Raw genomic sequence first — 15,000 nt, forward strand, 5'->3', positions numbered from 1 at the left:
CACCATATATTTTATCAACTGGGTCAGTTGGAGGATTGTTTTGGCATTTTAAAATCAACCTTACTGTTCTATTTGGTACTTCTTTCATATCGTTAACAAGAAGGGGTAAAAGAAAGTTTTTATTGGAGAAGACAATACGCGTTTCTTAAAACAATAGGTAGTATAATGTCTTGTATAGTTTGGATAAAAGTCTTCTAATTTTTTAATGTTGTGTATGAAAGTCTCGGCCCGTCAGTAAAGGTTTTTTGATTTCTTAATAGCAAACCAGGTTGGACCATATACTGTCTGTATGTACTATCTCTTTAAGTACAGGAGTAGCTTTTTCCGTTCTCGAATACAAAACTAAAATTCGTATTGCTAATGTCATCCACCTGGCATGATTAACAGGAGCAATTTTTGTAATAGGTGTAAATTGGACTCACAGCACCTGAATTTAAAAAGACTTTTGTTCTTCTTTAAAAATAAGTTATAATAACAGTAAACATCCTTAATTAAACTGCAGATTAACTTTGTTATATATTTTTAATATTAAGCTTACCTGAACCTTTACCACACAAATATTCCAGCAATAAACTTTGGGCAGAACTTAAGTCATTGATCACACTCTTTTTTGGAATAACTAAAATAGTCAAAACAGGTTCGAATTTAGCAATGGATTTATGGTCTTGTGCTTTTCCAATTTCACCAAAAAATGTTTATGGACTCCCATCTAAATGTTCTATAGTATGGCGCAAAGGTAATTCATTGCTAAGAAGTGCACATTCATTTTTATTAACTGTTCTGTCAATTTTTGTTTCAAGACTAACACAAAGGCCAGTTTTATACCCAGTGATGACATTTCCATTGTCAAAAAAAATTTCTAACAAAAAATCAACACTGTTGTATTGTGTTAACACTTCAAAAGCAGATTGTGCAAAACTTTCTTCTGCCGCATTTAAAATGCTTTTGTGTGCCAGATATTTACCATTTATTTCTCCTGATTGTACTGTAAAACTTAGATGATATGCCTTTTCAGTTGATTTGCTTTTTTTACCGAGATCTGGTAAAGTATTTCTTTAAACCAGGCTTTATCATTAGCATCTTTACTATCAAATCCAATAAATGATAGATTTTGACTGTAATATAATGTTCAACAGACTGAAGACAAACCCATTTTTTAGCTCGGTCCATTTTACTCTTATCTAAAACATCAGTTTTATCAGTTTTAGTAATAGTTCCAAGATCTTTCAAAAGTCCATTACCGAGAGCTGCTGCATCTGTACTCGATATAGCATAGCTATAAAATTACAATGAAATAAACAACTTTATGTAAAAATATCAGACTCAAAATTTGTATCAAAAGAAGAAGATTTGCAGTTATCAGATGAAGGTACTTTAATATTCCAACACTTTTTTACTCTTCTTTTTTCTTTTTTTACAGAACTCCAATTTATTGGGTCTAACTGAATGTTTCCTCTTGTGCCAATTCTTGATCTTTGGTCTTTGATGTATTCTTGTTCCTCAAGCGGAACCTAAGAAAATTTAAATAAAATATCATAAACTTAATTAAAAAGAAACAGACAAACAAGTAGAATAACCCTTGTGAAGGAAGTTCAAAAAAACTATAAAAAAATTTAATTTTAAAACCTTGTACTAATGCGGACAAACACATAAAAAATATTTAATATCGCAGGTTAGATTAACGCAAAATAACTGAAACAAACTAGTTAAAAAACATTATATAGTTCTTTATTAGTTTAAAAAATCTAGCTTACTAGGGAACAGGTAAGTCGATTTCACAACCCGACCTTCCTTATATATATATATATATATATATATATATATATATATATATATATATATATATATATATATATATATATATATATATATATATATATATATATATATATATATATATATATATATATATATATATATATATATACATATATATATATATATATATATATATATATATATATATATATATATATATATATATATATATATATATATATATATATATATATATATATATATATATATATATATATACATATATATATATATATATATATATATATGTATATATATTTTATTCATATATTAAAACACATAAATAAGGTCGGTGATTTACACATATCACTGACCTTATTTTTTATGTTTTATAGTAAAACCTTTGTAACAAATTTTTTAATCTGACCTAATGTGTATACTTTAAAGATTTGACGTCAGGTTGTCCTGCAACTGGTAACATGTAATTTAGTACAACCTGTTTGATTTTTGTTGCTTTGTAGGATAAGCTCTTTTAGGCAAATGCTAGGAGAAGCAAACTCTGACTTGAACATACCTTCGTAAAGACTCCAATAGCCACATGCTTGGCCTGGGCATTTACATTCGTAAGAATTCATCCATTTAAAACTAGTTTAAAATTCACTAACTCTTTTTTTATATGCTTTTGTTTAGCAACACTCTCTTTTTCGTTTAGCAACACTCCTTTTTTACGTTCAGCAACAATCTTTCTCGATGTTAATTCTGATCAAATTAACCAAGCCCCTTCTCTTTATTAATCAGCCAATATCATTGTTGTTGGTGACTTTAAGGATCATTACACTGAATGACTTGGCTCTCGTGTCAATGGCTCTGTAGGCGTTAAGGCTTACAACTTTTGTCTTTCCTAATCTCTAACTCAAATAGTCAACTTTCCAACCCGTTTTCAAATTAACCCGAATCATTTTCCTTCTCTACCTATGACTTGTTTCTGATCCTAGTCAGTTCTCAGTTTCTTCACTTTCACCTTTAGGTGCTTCAGATCACAATATGATCTCTCTAAAATTATTATCTCATTCTTCTTCATCATAAGAATCCCCTTATCATCATCCTTTTTTAAACTACCTTAAAGCTGACTGGGACTTTTTTCTCATTTTCTTTGTGATTGCGCTTGGGTAGAAATCTTTCATTTTACTAGTGATAAATATTCTTCTTACATAACTTGTTAGATTCAAGCTGGCATGGAATATTTTATTCTTTTCCAACTATTCCATGTCAAGCCTCACTCTTCAACATGGTTTTCCTCACATTGTTCTTTTGCAATTTCCTATTGCAATTTCCAGAAAACAGGCGTCAGTTTACTATTGCTAAAAACCATTGTAAAAAGGTTTCGTCTAACGCCAAAGTCTGCTATTCCCTGGTCATGAATTCTTGAATTTTATCTCAAAAAATAGGCTCTCGTGACTTGTAGAGAATTTTTAACAGTATCCTTAATAAGGGCAATTCTGTTATTCCACCTCTCTTGTTTGGTTCAGATTTTGTTACCTTACCTAAAAACAAAGCTGAGTTGATTGCTATGAACATTTCATTAATATCATCTCTTGATTCCACTAGTTGCGTTCTACCTAATATTGCCCACGAACAATTTGATCCATTGCTAGACATTTATAATACTCCAGCTTTTGTATCTAAAGCGATTTCCTGTTTAGACTCTTCTACAGCTTGTGGTCTAGACAACATACCTGTTGTAGTCTTGCGGAAGTGTTCTCTGGAGCTGCCGTCTAAACCTTTAAAACTATTAAACAAGTGCTTATTTGAATATTGTTTTCCAGCATGATGGAAAGCAGCATTTGTCATCCCTACTTTTAAAAATTCTGGAGAGCAATATGAATCGTTTAACAACAATCCCATAAGTCTTCTTCCTATCATACGCACGGTTTTTGCATCTTGAATCTAAAAACAGCACTCTTCTTCGTATCCTGAAACTTCATGGGATCCTCAAGGGGTTCTCCTTGGCCCTATACCCTTTTTTATATACATTAACAATCTACCAGATATTATTACATTGATAAGAAGCCAATACTATCTGATTAAAACTATCTGATTGGTGGGTGCGTTTAAGCTTGAAAAAGATCTAACTACTCATCACAGTGGCTGGTGAACTTTAATTCAGATAAAACCCAATTTTTTTCAGCCAATCTTTACCGTAATAATGTAGATCTTTCAATACTTATGAATGGTGATGTACTTGTCAAGTAGTCTATTCTTCCTCTTTTAGGATTATCTCTTACTTTCAATCTTTCACGGAGACCATATCTCAAATTCATTGCAAAATCAGCATTTGCTACAGTTGCATCTCTTTATCATGCTTGACACTTTTTTACGGATTCTATTCTTTATTTCTATAAATCTCAAATCCATCCTTGTATGGATTATTGTAGCTATATCTGGGGTGCATCTTCCAATGGTGCCCTTTTTTATTTAGACAAGGTGCAAAAACGCATCGTAAACATAGTTTGACTAGCTCTTGCAGCCAGCCTCCAACCATTATCACATCACCTTATGTTGCTTCTCTTTTTCTTTTCTACAATTACTATAGCGGACATTGCTCTAAAGAGCTAACGTTTCTTATGCTATCTACTAAAATTCATTGAGCAGCCGTGGCGCAGTGGTTAGAGTTCTGGCTCAGAACCCAGAGGTCTGAGGTTCGATGCCAGATCCAGCCAAATAAGCGACATTGGTACGGAAGGAGGCGCGAACTTCTTGTTAAATGCTCTCCCGCGGTGCTCTGTGAAAAGACCGTAGGGACTTCTGGGAGCACCTAAAATAACTACAAAAAAAAAAAAAATTCTTGTGTTACTCGTCATTAAATTAATTCTCATTCTTTTACTGTGACAATTGCTCAAAAAACTCATATTCCTTCAGTTTTTTTTGTCAAACATCAGTTCTTTGGAATTCGCTTCCTTCATCTTGCTTTCATGATTCATATAATTTTCAATCTTTTAAGTTGTTTGCTAGTTGTTATCTTGCTCGATAAACTTCATCTTTTTCCTTCCTTTTTTGTTAGATCGCACACTTTTTTTTATTGATAAACATAATACCATGGTTTTTGCTCATATTAGAAAAAGTTGCTATCAAACTCTTTAATAATATTAAACTACTTTCTAAAATCAAACCTCCTAATAATTTTAAACTTCTTACTAATGCTACCTTAAGGAAGACTAAGATTATTTTTGTGATTTTTAATTGGTTTTTCGGCAAATATATTTTGTTTTTGTGAAAATTGTGGTTTCTCAAATTTTTGGACACAGACATGAATTTATCTTTTATTTCTCCTTTTAAGTTTTAAGTCAAGTTTTACTTGACTCTTTGGTTTTCTTTTTCTCTTGTGCAACTTCTAATTGTAATTCTTAATAAAAAGAGTCGCTCTGTAATAAGACAGTTAGGTCTACTTGAAACACCTTAATAACTAAAAATTTTATTTATTTTTTAAATGAATGTGTTATCCATACTTTTTAACTGACAATGTCAAAACTGTGTTATCCATACTTTTTAACTGACTGAATATGTTATCCATACTTTTTAACTGACAATGTCAAAAATGCATGTCAGTCTGACTAGCTTTTTGAAACAACAAAGAAATGTGAATAATTTAATTGTTAAGGCTTTTCTACCTTCACATATTAAAAAAAACTTGAACAGTTTTACTGTCCAAAACTTGATCTGATTTATGTCATATCATATAAGATAAGAAATACACCATAAAATCAAATATTGAAGAGCAATACATGAAATCAAATAACACTAAATAACACACTTTAAAAGTAAACCTTTAATTACTTTAGTGTGTAATTACCTTTAATTTAATTAGTGTGTAATAGTTTTAAAAATAATGAACAAACAATGAGTACAGAACAAGAATAAGCAATAAGGAAATAACAAAGTAGTTTGTGATTATAGTTTACTAGCTAGTAGACGAATGGGAGTACACTCAGCTCACAAAAAATAGGTTTGTATTTTAAATCCAATGGATTTACATTTTGAAATTTCTAAATAAATAAAATTTTATCAAATTCTTAAGACTTGTTTTCATTCTTCTACTTTGTTTTAGCATTATAATATAAATGTTGTCAAATTTTTTTATTTTCATTAAATAGTTTCAGTAATTGTTTAAGTGGTTATTACAATTACAAGTGGATGAGTGCCGTGCATGAGGTTTTAACAAAACATATTTTTATATAAAATGACTTATAGGTGAACTAGCGCATCACCGGAGGTCTAAGTAGTTTGTAGTTATTGTTAGACTAGTTTACTGGGTAGTAGAATGGTGGTAATCAAAACACAATAACAAAGAAACATTTCAATTTCTTGTAAAATAAAAATATAGATGTCTTATTGAGGTATGTTATTTAGATATTGAGTTATTTCAAAATTGTCCTGAAAATTTATAATGTATATGTCACTTGAATGAAAAATAGAAGATATACAAGATAATAATATATAAGTTAAGATATATTAAGAAAAATGTTTATAATAAGATTTAATTAATAAATACAGTTGATTAAAGTTGATAACGAGTTTAATAAAAATCAAAAAAGTTAAATTTATTTCTATTTTTTTAAAATATTATTAATTGCATTTGCATTTGTATTTGGAAAACTCTGATAAAATATATTTGTATTTAAGAATTTAAAACTAATGTATTAGTATTTGATCAAATGTATTTAACCCCAACACTGGTTACAAGTCATAACTTTAATACATCATTTAGAAACATTAAATTCATCAGAAATAGACACTTGCAAGAAAGGTTATTGTAATATAATATTACTGTTTTTTTTTTGTTTGTTTTTTGTAAAATTACTTAAAATTTAGAAACATCAAGTTTATCAGAAATAGAGACCTGTGGAATTGTTAATAAATAATTATTAAGGATTGGGTTTCTGTGTGTTTCGTTCTTTTAAAAAGTTCGATAAATTTTAGTTATTTCAGTTTATTTTTTCAGTTATTGTTTATTTTTATTATTTCATTTCATTTTTAAAAACTTATTAAATTATTAATTTTTTTTTTAACTAAAAATCCAAAAAAAAAATAGTACAAACAAAAGATAAAGTACATAAATTTGCTCTATATTTATTTTAATGTAAAAGTTTTTGTTTGTTTGGAGTAATAACTGTAGTAAATCATTTAGTGACTATAAATTGCCCAGAAATAGTGAACAGATTTTATATATGTCAGAATTATATATATACCAAAGTTTATAAATAATATTGGGCTTAGCCCGAAAGGGATTAGTGTTACGGTCATCGAGCACGACTATTTTCCAAATCACAATTACTGACACCGCGAAGAAGTTGTTTGTCTCTGGAAGACGCATGGGCTAGTTTTTCAGTCATAAGTCAGTTATAAATCCATGCATAGGTGTTTAATCCATCATGGTTTTCTGGAGTATGACTGGGCTGGCTTGGTGTAGTTAAGAGATAAATCTTTTACGCTTGTTACTAACAACACAAGACTCTACTGAACAACATAGACAGCACGGACTAACACATTACACCTATACACCCTTATGGACATATAGCCTTTTTACATCTTTTGCATGCTTTTTGTTCTTTTATATGATAAACTATCTTTGTTTGAACTCATTCTTATTTAGGTAATATTTTCTTTTAATATATAGTATGTGGTTGGAATGTTAAATGCAGATTTGTATGTTATGTATATGTGTGATTGTTTTTTCATTTTAGGATTCATATAAATATATATAAGAGCGATTCTTTTTGACTAGCGGCTTTCGACATGTTTTGTTGATGGACATCTTTTTGTTTTTGTTATGGTCTCAAAATTACGTTTAATTCGAACCGTAGAGAAAGCTTTACTTTTTCGGAAACTTCGATTTAGATATGGTCTCAAAGTTGCCTTTAATTCGGACCGTAGAGAAGACTTTACTTCTAAACAATATTTTTCCCGCTTCGTACATCGTTTTTATATCACGGCTATTATAATTGCTTTATAACCCAAAATAATTTTTTAACGACTCATTTGGCTTAAATTTATCTGGTCTTATTTTAGTATTTAGTTAATCTTATTACAATATTTTTTAATATATGATTTATCCGCTGATTTTCATATTATTACTAGTATCAAGGAACTTTTATGCTATATTATCTTACATTCATTACTCATCTTTGTTTTAATTTTCACAGGCGCAATTTTCGTCTTTTGTTATTTTTCGGAGAATTTCTTATATCCTTCACTACATGTTTAAATCTTTACATTTTTGCAGGCGATATATATATATATATATATATATATATATATATATATATATATATATATATATATATATATATATATATATATATGTTTTTTTCTACTTTCAAATATTACTTGATTTTTAGTTAAGATTTTAAGTTGCGTGGGTTGTTTCATTTTCTTACACTTAAGATTAGTTAACAAAATTCGAATGAAGTATCTATGATAGCGTTAGAGTTTCTTGAAGACTCTACTATGTTTTATTTTGTTTTAAAAGAGTTTTTAATAGGGTATATTGCCATTTTTATTGTTTTTGGTTTATTTATGCTGGAAGTACCTATGTGGTTTAAATCGTTGACATATTGCATGGTCTTAGGGGAAAATTTAATAGTATTTTCTGTTTTGCACACTTTAGATGTTTTAGTTTTGTTTCTGTTGTTTTTATTTGAATTTTAATTTATAGTGCTTAGTTTTTTCTACCAGTAGTATGCTAAGTGATTTATTTAACTATTTATATTGCGCAGTAGATCAACACTTTTTATATCATATCATCAAAAAAATATTAGTGTTTTACAAATTTGGGTATGGTTGGGTTTTGGCTATTTGTAGTAATCCTTTTTTACTGCAGTATGGAATAGGCGTAAGTCGCAGGGTAAAGCATAAGTGGCGATGATGTTTGCCTGACGGGATAAACTAGTTATAAGTGCTGATCCTCATCGAAACGCCAGTAATAATAGACGGTACTCTGAGGAGATATTTATTACTTAATCACTACACAAATTATGTTTACACATTGGCATTATTGTTTTTTTTCCATTCTTAGACCTTTCATTGTTGTATGCATACTTTTTATTTTTTAATGTATTTTTTGTTTTATTTATTTTTTGTTTGGTGATATATTTTTTGTTTATCTTAGTTCATATTAGTATTTATATAACAATTTATTTTTTATTATTATTGTTAGTACTGTTTAGGTCGATTGTCTGTCATATTTATATTTTAAATATTCCTCTATTAATCTTTATTTTTGTCTTGACAACTGTCAAAATATGCTTTGTTTGAAAAATAATTCTCCTTTATTCTAATGTATTTCATTTCTTCCCTCAGGCGTTCACTGCCCGTGTGTGACCATTCGGCGAATTTTATATATGTCAGAGTTATATATATGCCAAAGTTTATAAATAATAGTTAACATATATAAATATCATTCGGGTTTCTATATGTTTTGTTTATTTAATTGGATAATAATGAATTCTAGTTATTTCAGTTATTTTTTATTTGTTGACTTTCATTTCATTTTCTTAAGAATATGTTGTGTTAAAAAAGAAATCTGCATTTTATTTTTTTATGTTCTTTTGAACATTTTTCTTGTACCTAATGCTTTCTATAAAATGTGCACAGTGCAAGTGTGCACAGTGTGCCCAGAATCTTTCTTTTTTGAAAAACGTTCAAAACCCCATAAATTGTTTATAAAATCTTGTGAAAATATATGTAAAATACTATTTTGGACTAAAGAATCTGATTCTGAGGTCAATTTTTATGTTTGTCTTTCAAATCCAGGGATTTTATTTTTTATTAATATAAGTTAAAATATAAAAATATTTAAAAAAAACTTAATTAAAATCAACTTAATTGTAATCTTCATTATGCTGATTGATTCTAAGGAGTATGTTGAACTTAAATACAAATCAGATTGACTCTTTTTTGGACAAAAAAATCAATCTAACATTTATTGATATCAGTGTTATTAACACTGGAAGAAGGAAAATCAAAGAGTACTCAATCAAGCAGTATCAAGGTGTAATTTTAACCTCCACGTTCTGCTCAGACCATGTATGAGTCTGTAGGCCCAGAATGTGGTATATCTGGGCCTACAGACTCATACACAATAATAATATCAGATGGTGTTTTTAGTAGCTTCTGATAAAGGATTGGAAAAAGTACTGAGCACATTATAGTAGTTTTTATCTGTGATGAACCCATGTAGCATGCATGCCAGATCATTGGCATCACTCCTGGAACAGTTGAAGTAGTGTCAAAAAGCAATTATCAACCAATATATCTGCCTTTTTGCCATCAACTATACTTATATCTGTTTTTACAAATACTTTTAACCATTTTCTGAAAGAATATGGCAAGTTGCATTTTTTTGCCAGTTTACAAAGAGTTGGTTGAAAACACCTCTTCACGCTAATGCTACTTTCCTTTGCTTTTACTAGAGTAACAGGACTGGTAAAAATAATTGAGTTAAAGATTTGATTAGTCCATATTACAAGGTTGTTTGCATCTTTAGTTTAAAGGGACACCAATAGAAACCAATAAAGTTTCTTTTAAGTCAACATCTTCAGAATCAGAAAACTGATGTTGATGATTTGGTTTCCAGAAACATCAAGTTCAAATTTACTGTCAACATATACAGAGTGATGATTTTTAGCATTAAGCTGGGATATATTCAAGCAGAAACTCAACAGTATCTTTGACAATACTGTTGACAGGGATGAATTATGTAGCAAAGTTTAAAGACATCCACATCATTGTGTCTCAGCTCTTAAGGAAAAATTTTTTTATAAGCTTTGTAATTACTTTTAAAAGCATTTTTTAAAACAATAAATATCACCCAATATGAAAATCATATATTTGCAGCATTTAAACAATTAAAGTTTTCTACGTTCGTAAAGAATGTGTATGTAGTTGCAATATTTTCAAAATTTAACCTGATATTCATAGAAAGATATAAGTTATACACTAAAGGAGTACTGATATGTTGACTTTAACTCCTTTCCCCATCAATAATCACATCTCTGTTGAACTTCTTTGAGGAATGTTGTCTTATCTATTCCATATTCATTAGCATGTTTTCCACGATATCCGCAAAATCATCTAGAATTTTGTTGTAACTTAATTTCTCAGCTTGATCACTTAATTTAATAAATATGAATTTCAATACGAAGTTAGCTAAAAATAAAGAAATGTCAAAACAAACGCGTAAAAAATTTCTGGCCACTTTCAACTTGCAATTTGTAGCCAAATATTTATGTTAGAAAAATAAAACAATTTTTATCTAAGCCTTTTGAATCACCAGCCAATCCTGCTGATGCAGTTGGATTACCAGCCAAGAGAACTTTGAACTCCTCTTTCTGAGCTTTCCACAAAACGTTTTCTCACTTTTTCCTTAAAAAAACTTTACTTTAGTAAATTTGATTAAATTTCCCTAAAATTGTTTTTATTAATTTCCTTTTCTTCATCAAAAGATATATTGTGTATTCCTTTAACTTTCTTTTACAGTTAGTTTACTTTTGTCAAAAAAACCTAACCCTGCTTTTCCATTGAAAGTTTATAAAATTTTTTTCAAATTATATATTTTCCATTATTTCTAAAATTATATAGCAAAGATTATCCTTAAAATATGAGTAAATAGTTTTTAAATAAATTTTATTAATAATCATTAACCAGAGATCCATACAGAACATAAACATTCAAATATATAAAGTGTCTTACGGATGAACAAACAACATCCAAAAAGTTCATACAGAATAAAAACACAAAAATATATAAAGTGGGTTTAAATTGAAGTTGAAAAGCACACTCACTAATCTTAATCAGCAGTATTGTTAGGCAGTTCTGCATCCTCTTCAAAGATTTTTTTATCTTTTTAGTTTAACCATAAAAGTTTGCTTACAAATAATTTACATGGTTTTTTACCAGGTAAATCTTGCTTTACAAATTTACTTAAAAGCCAACATATTGTAACTTTAGCAGTGGATCAAGATTATCCTGTTGATATTCTCTTTACTGACTTTTCTAAACCATTTGACAGAGTTCACAATAGAAAACTTTTATTAAAAATTGAAATGTACGGTATAGAGGGATTCATTCTTAAATGGATTGAGTCTTTTTGATCAAATAGAAGGCAAAGAGTTGTTCTTGAAGACATTGCTTCTACATGGCTTAGTGTTTTAAGTGGTGTGCAGCAAGGCTCTGTTCTGGGAACAATTTTGTTTTTAATTTATATCAATGATCTTCCAGACAAGATAAAAAATAAATGCATGCTCTATGCTGATGATTGCAAAGTTTTCCACATAATCCGTAATAACAGTAGTAATGATCTACAGGATGACATAAATTCTATTTTTAATTGGTGCAATGACTGGAGTATGCAACTAAATATAGAAAAAATGTTATAAAAATAAAATTATGCATGTCAATAAAAGTAATAAATTAAATAAAAATATCAATAAGTATTACATTTCTGAATATCAACTGAGTACTGTGAATTGTGTAAATGATCTTGGTATCATGTTTAAAAGCGATCTGAAATATGGCCATCATATATCTGTGTGTTTCTAAAGCAAATTGAATTTAAGGTCTTATGCGACACATGTTTTCATTTTTAAATGCTGACATTGTTTTATGTTTTGTTAGTACACCCTCATCTAGAATATGCGTCTTCTACTTGAAGTCCATTTTTTTAAAAAAGACATTAATCTTATTGAAGAAGTACAACAGAGCAAGAAGATTAATTCCAGGATATTCAGAGCTTTTTTATGAGGAAAGATTAAATTGACTTAATTTAACAACCTAACCTATGAGAAGAGAAAGAAGGGATAAATTAGCTTTGTTAAATGTTTTAATGATTCTTTTCAGCTAAATACAGTATCTTCCCTAAGGAACTTTTGTCAACCAACTGGACCAGCTGGAAGTATTTGTGACTATATCCACAATCATAGATACACTTCTGAGATTTCTAGATATAGATACACTTCTAAGTCTCGAGTAAAAGGAATTTTTTTATCAATGGTGTTATTCCAATCTGAAACAATTTGTCGTTTGATGTGGATTTTAATGAGTCAGTGTTAAAATTAAAAAAAAGTCTTGATGAAATTTATTATGTGAATTAAAATTTCAACTTCTAGTTTTTAAACTTGCTGCTAAAGTGGATTACCACTCAGTGATCATTTGCTCACTGCAGCAATTAGATAAATAAATAAATAAAAGTTATGTTTAGTAAAAAGTCTATATAAATCCATCTGCAGTAAAGATGATTACTGTGTTAAAGTGACACAAACAGAAAAATGACTAAAGAATGTTATAAGTAGCAGAAACATTCTCAAACCATTTAGCTGTGTATAATCAGCTGATTTGATTTCAGATATACAGAGAACTCTAAAAATAAATTTAAATCTGATAAATCTGTAAACATTATTAAAATCTAAAAACATAATTAACTAAAGCAAAAATTCTGATATTGGTTCTTCTAAACTAGTAAGTATTCTTCTTTCAGAATGATTTTTCAAACATTATTAAAAACTGCCTCTGTATTTTGAAGCAGATTGTCATATATATTTTTAATTATTATTTATTCTAATTCACTTTCAACTGCAACCAACAAATATTAATTTGATTGTTATTACAAAACAAAAATAAGTTAAAAAGAAAAAGGTTGACAGAAGTTTTGAAAAATTGTAAGTTGTGAGCAGTTCCATATGAAAACATCCATTTTTTTACTATGTACTTTAGAACTGTTGTACTCTGAACTTTCAAGTTTAACCTATTGAAACAATAGAGGAAAAGAATATAAAAAACAGAAAAATCAAAGATAGTGTGCCACATAATTTTTCTTTAAATTAGTTGAAATATATTGATCTGACCCTATATAATGTAATATAATAAGTTGTATTTAAATTAGTTAAAATATAATGAACTGGCGCTATATAATGGTTTCTAATACATAACAACTATAATTTAAAAAGTCTACTATATCTGTTTTTGCAGCCTGAAAATGTGTTTTTTATTTCAATTAAAATAAAATTTGTTGTAACATTAAACTGATTATACTCTGTTTTGGGTAATTCTACATCAAATCACCTAGTCCATTCAATCATGAATCTTCCTTTTTGTTTTATGTTCATTTTGAAAAATTTTTTAGCAGTTATTAATTTTTATAATGGCTTTTATATTAACTTTTTATAAGTTTCCTAAAATGACCCAGTTTTTGAAAAAACGTTTATTTTAATTAAATAAAAAATAACAGCAAAAATATGACAATAAAAATTTATTATGCTTGTTTGAAGCAGAATCCAATAAATCTACTTAAAATGATAAAATAAGAATTAGCATGCGTAAAAATTATTAAAACAACAAATTTATATAATTTGTTCCGGGCCCCCATTATGTCAAAACACCTTTTTTTTTATATGATATTAACATTTTAAGTTGCTTAAAAGCTTACATGTCATCAAAGATCTAACTGGAAAAATAACATTAACATAAAGAACTATAATTTCAATGATAAATCACTTATTGAAGACATTAGTAAAAACATTTTGCAAATACAATAAAAATAAATTAACAATAACTTATATTATATAACATAGGAATTCACTAGAACTAAAGCAAGCATTAGAAAATATAGTTTTTTCAATATGTTGAAAATAAAACAATAGTCTTCTATTTGAGGCCAGTAAAAATATGTTGAGGGACATTTTGTGTTAGTTAAAACATGTTGATGGGAACTTTTGAAGAAGCTTAACTTCAAAATCAACTTCTTGATTGATTTAAGTTATGATGTTGATCCACCACTTACCATCAAATACTTAAGCCTCAGAATTAAGGTCCGTATTTGTTTCTATGTTTTATGGTCAATCCTTTGTTGATGACATACATGGAAACATACATAAACTTGAATGTCTTCAAAACATCTTGGTGTGGAAGAATAGTAAAAATATTTGTGAACACTAAAAACCCGCCAAATATACAAACAAACTAATTCTATTGGTTTAAAGAATACACTGACTAAGTGAAATAATGTTCTAGATGTAATCTGTTGAAATGCTTTAAAACTTGTATTATTCAAGATTTGTTAAGTTTTGAAATTCCAAGCATAAGTTGTTTTGAGAATATATTATTCGAACTAACCATTATTTTATTACAATGGCTCATTCTTGAAGCCACATCTGCAAAGCCGTACATCTTTTAAACTATTATTATTTGTTT

This window comes from Hydra vulgaris, chromosome 01 (genome assembly GCF_038396675.1).
Source record: "Hydra vulgaris chromosome 01, alternate assembly HydraT2T_AEP".
NCBI lineage: Eukaryota > Metazoa > Cnidaria > Hydrozoa > Anthoathecata > Hydridae > Hydra > Hydra vulgaris.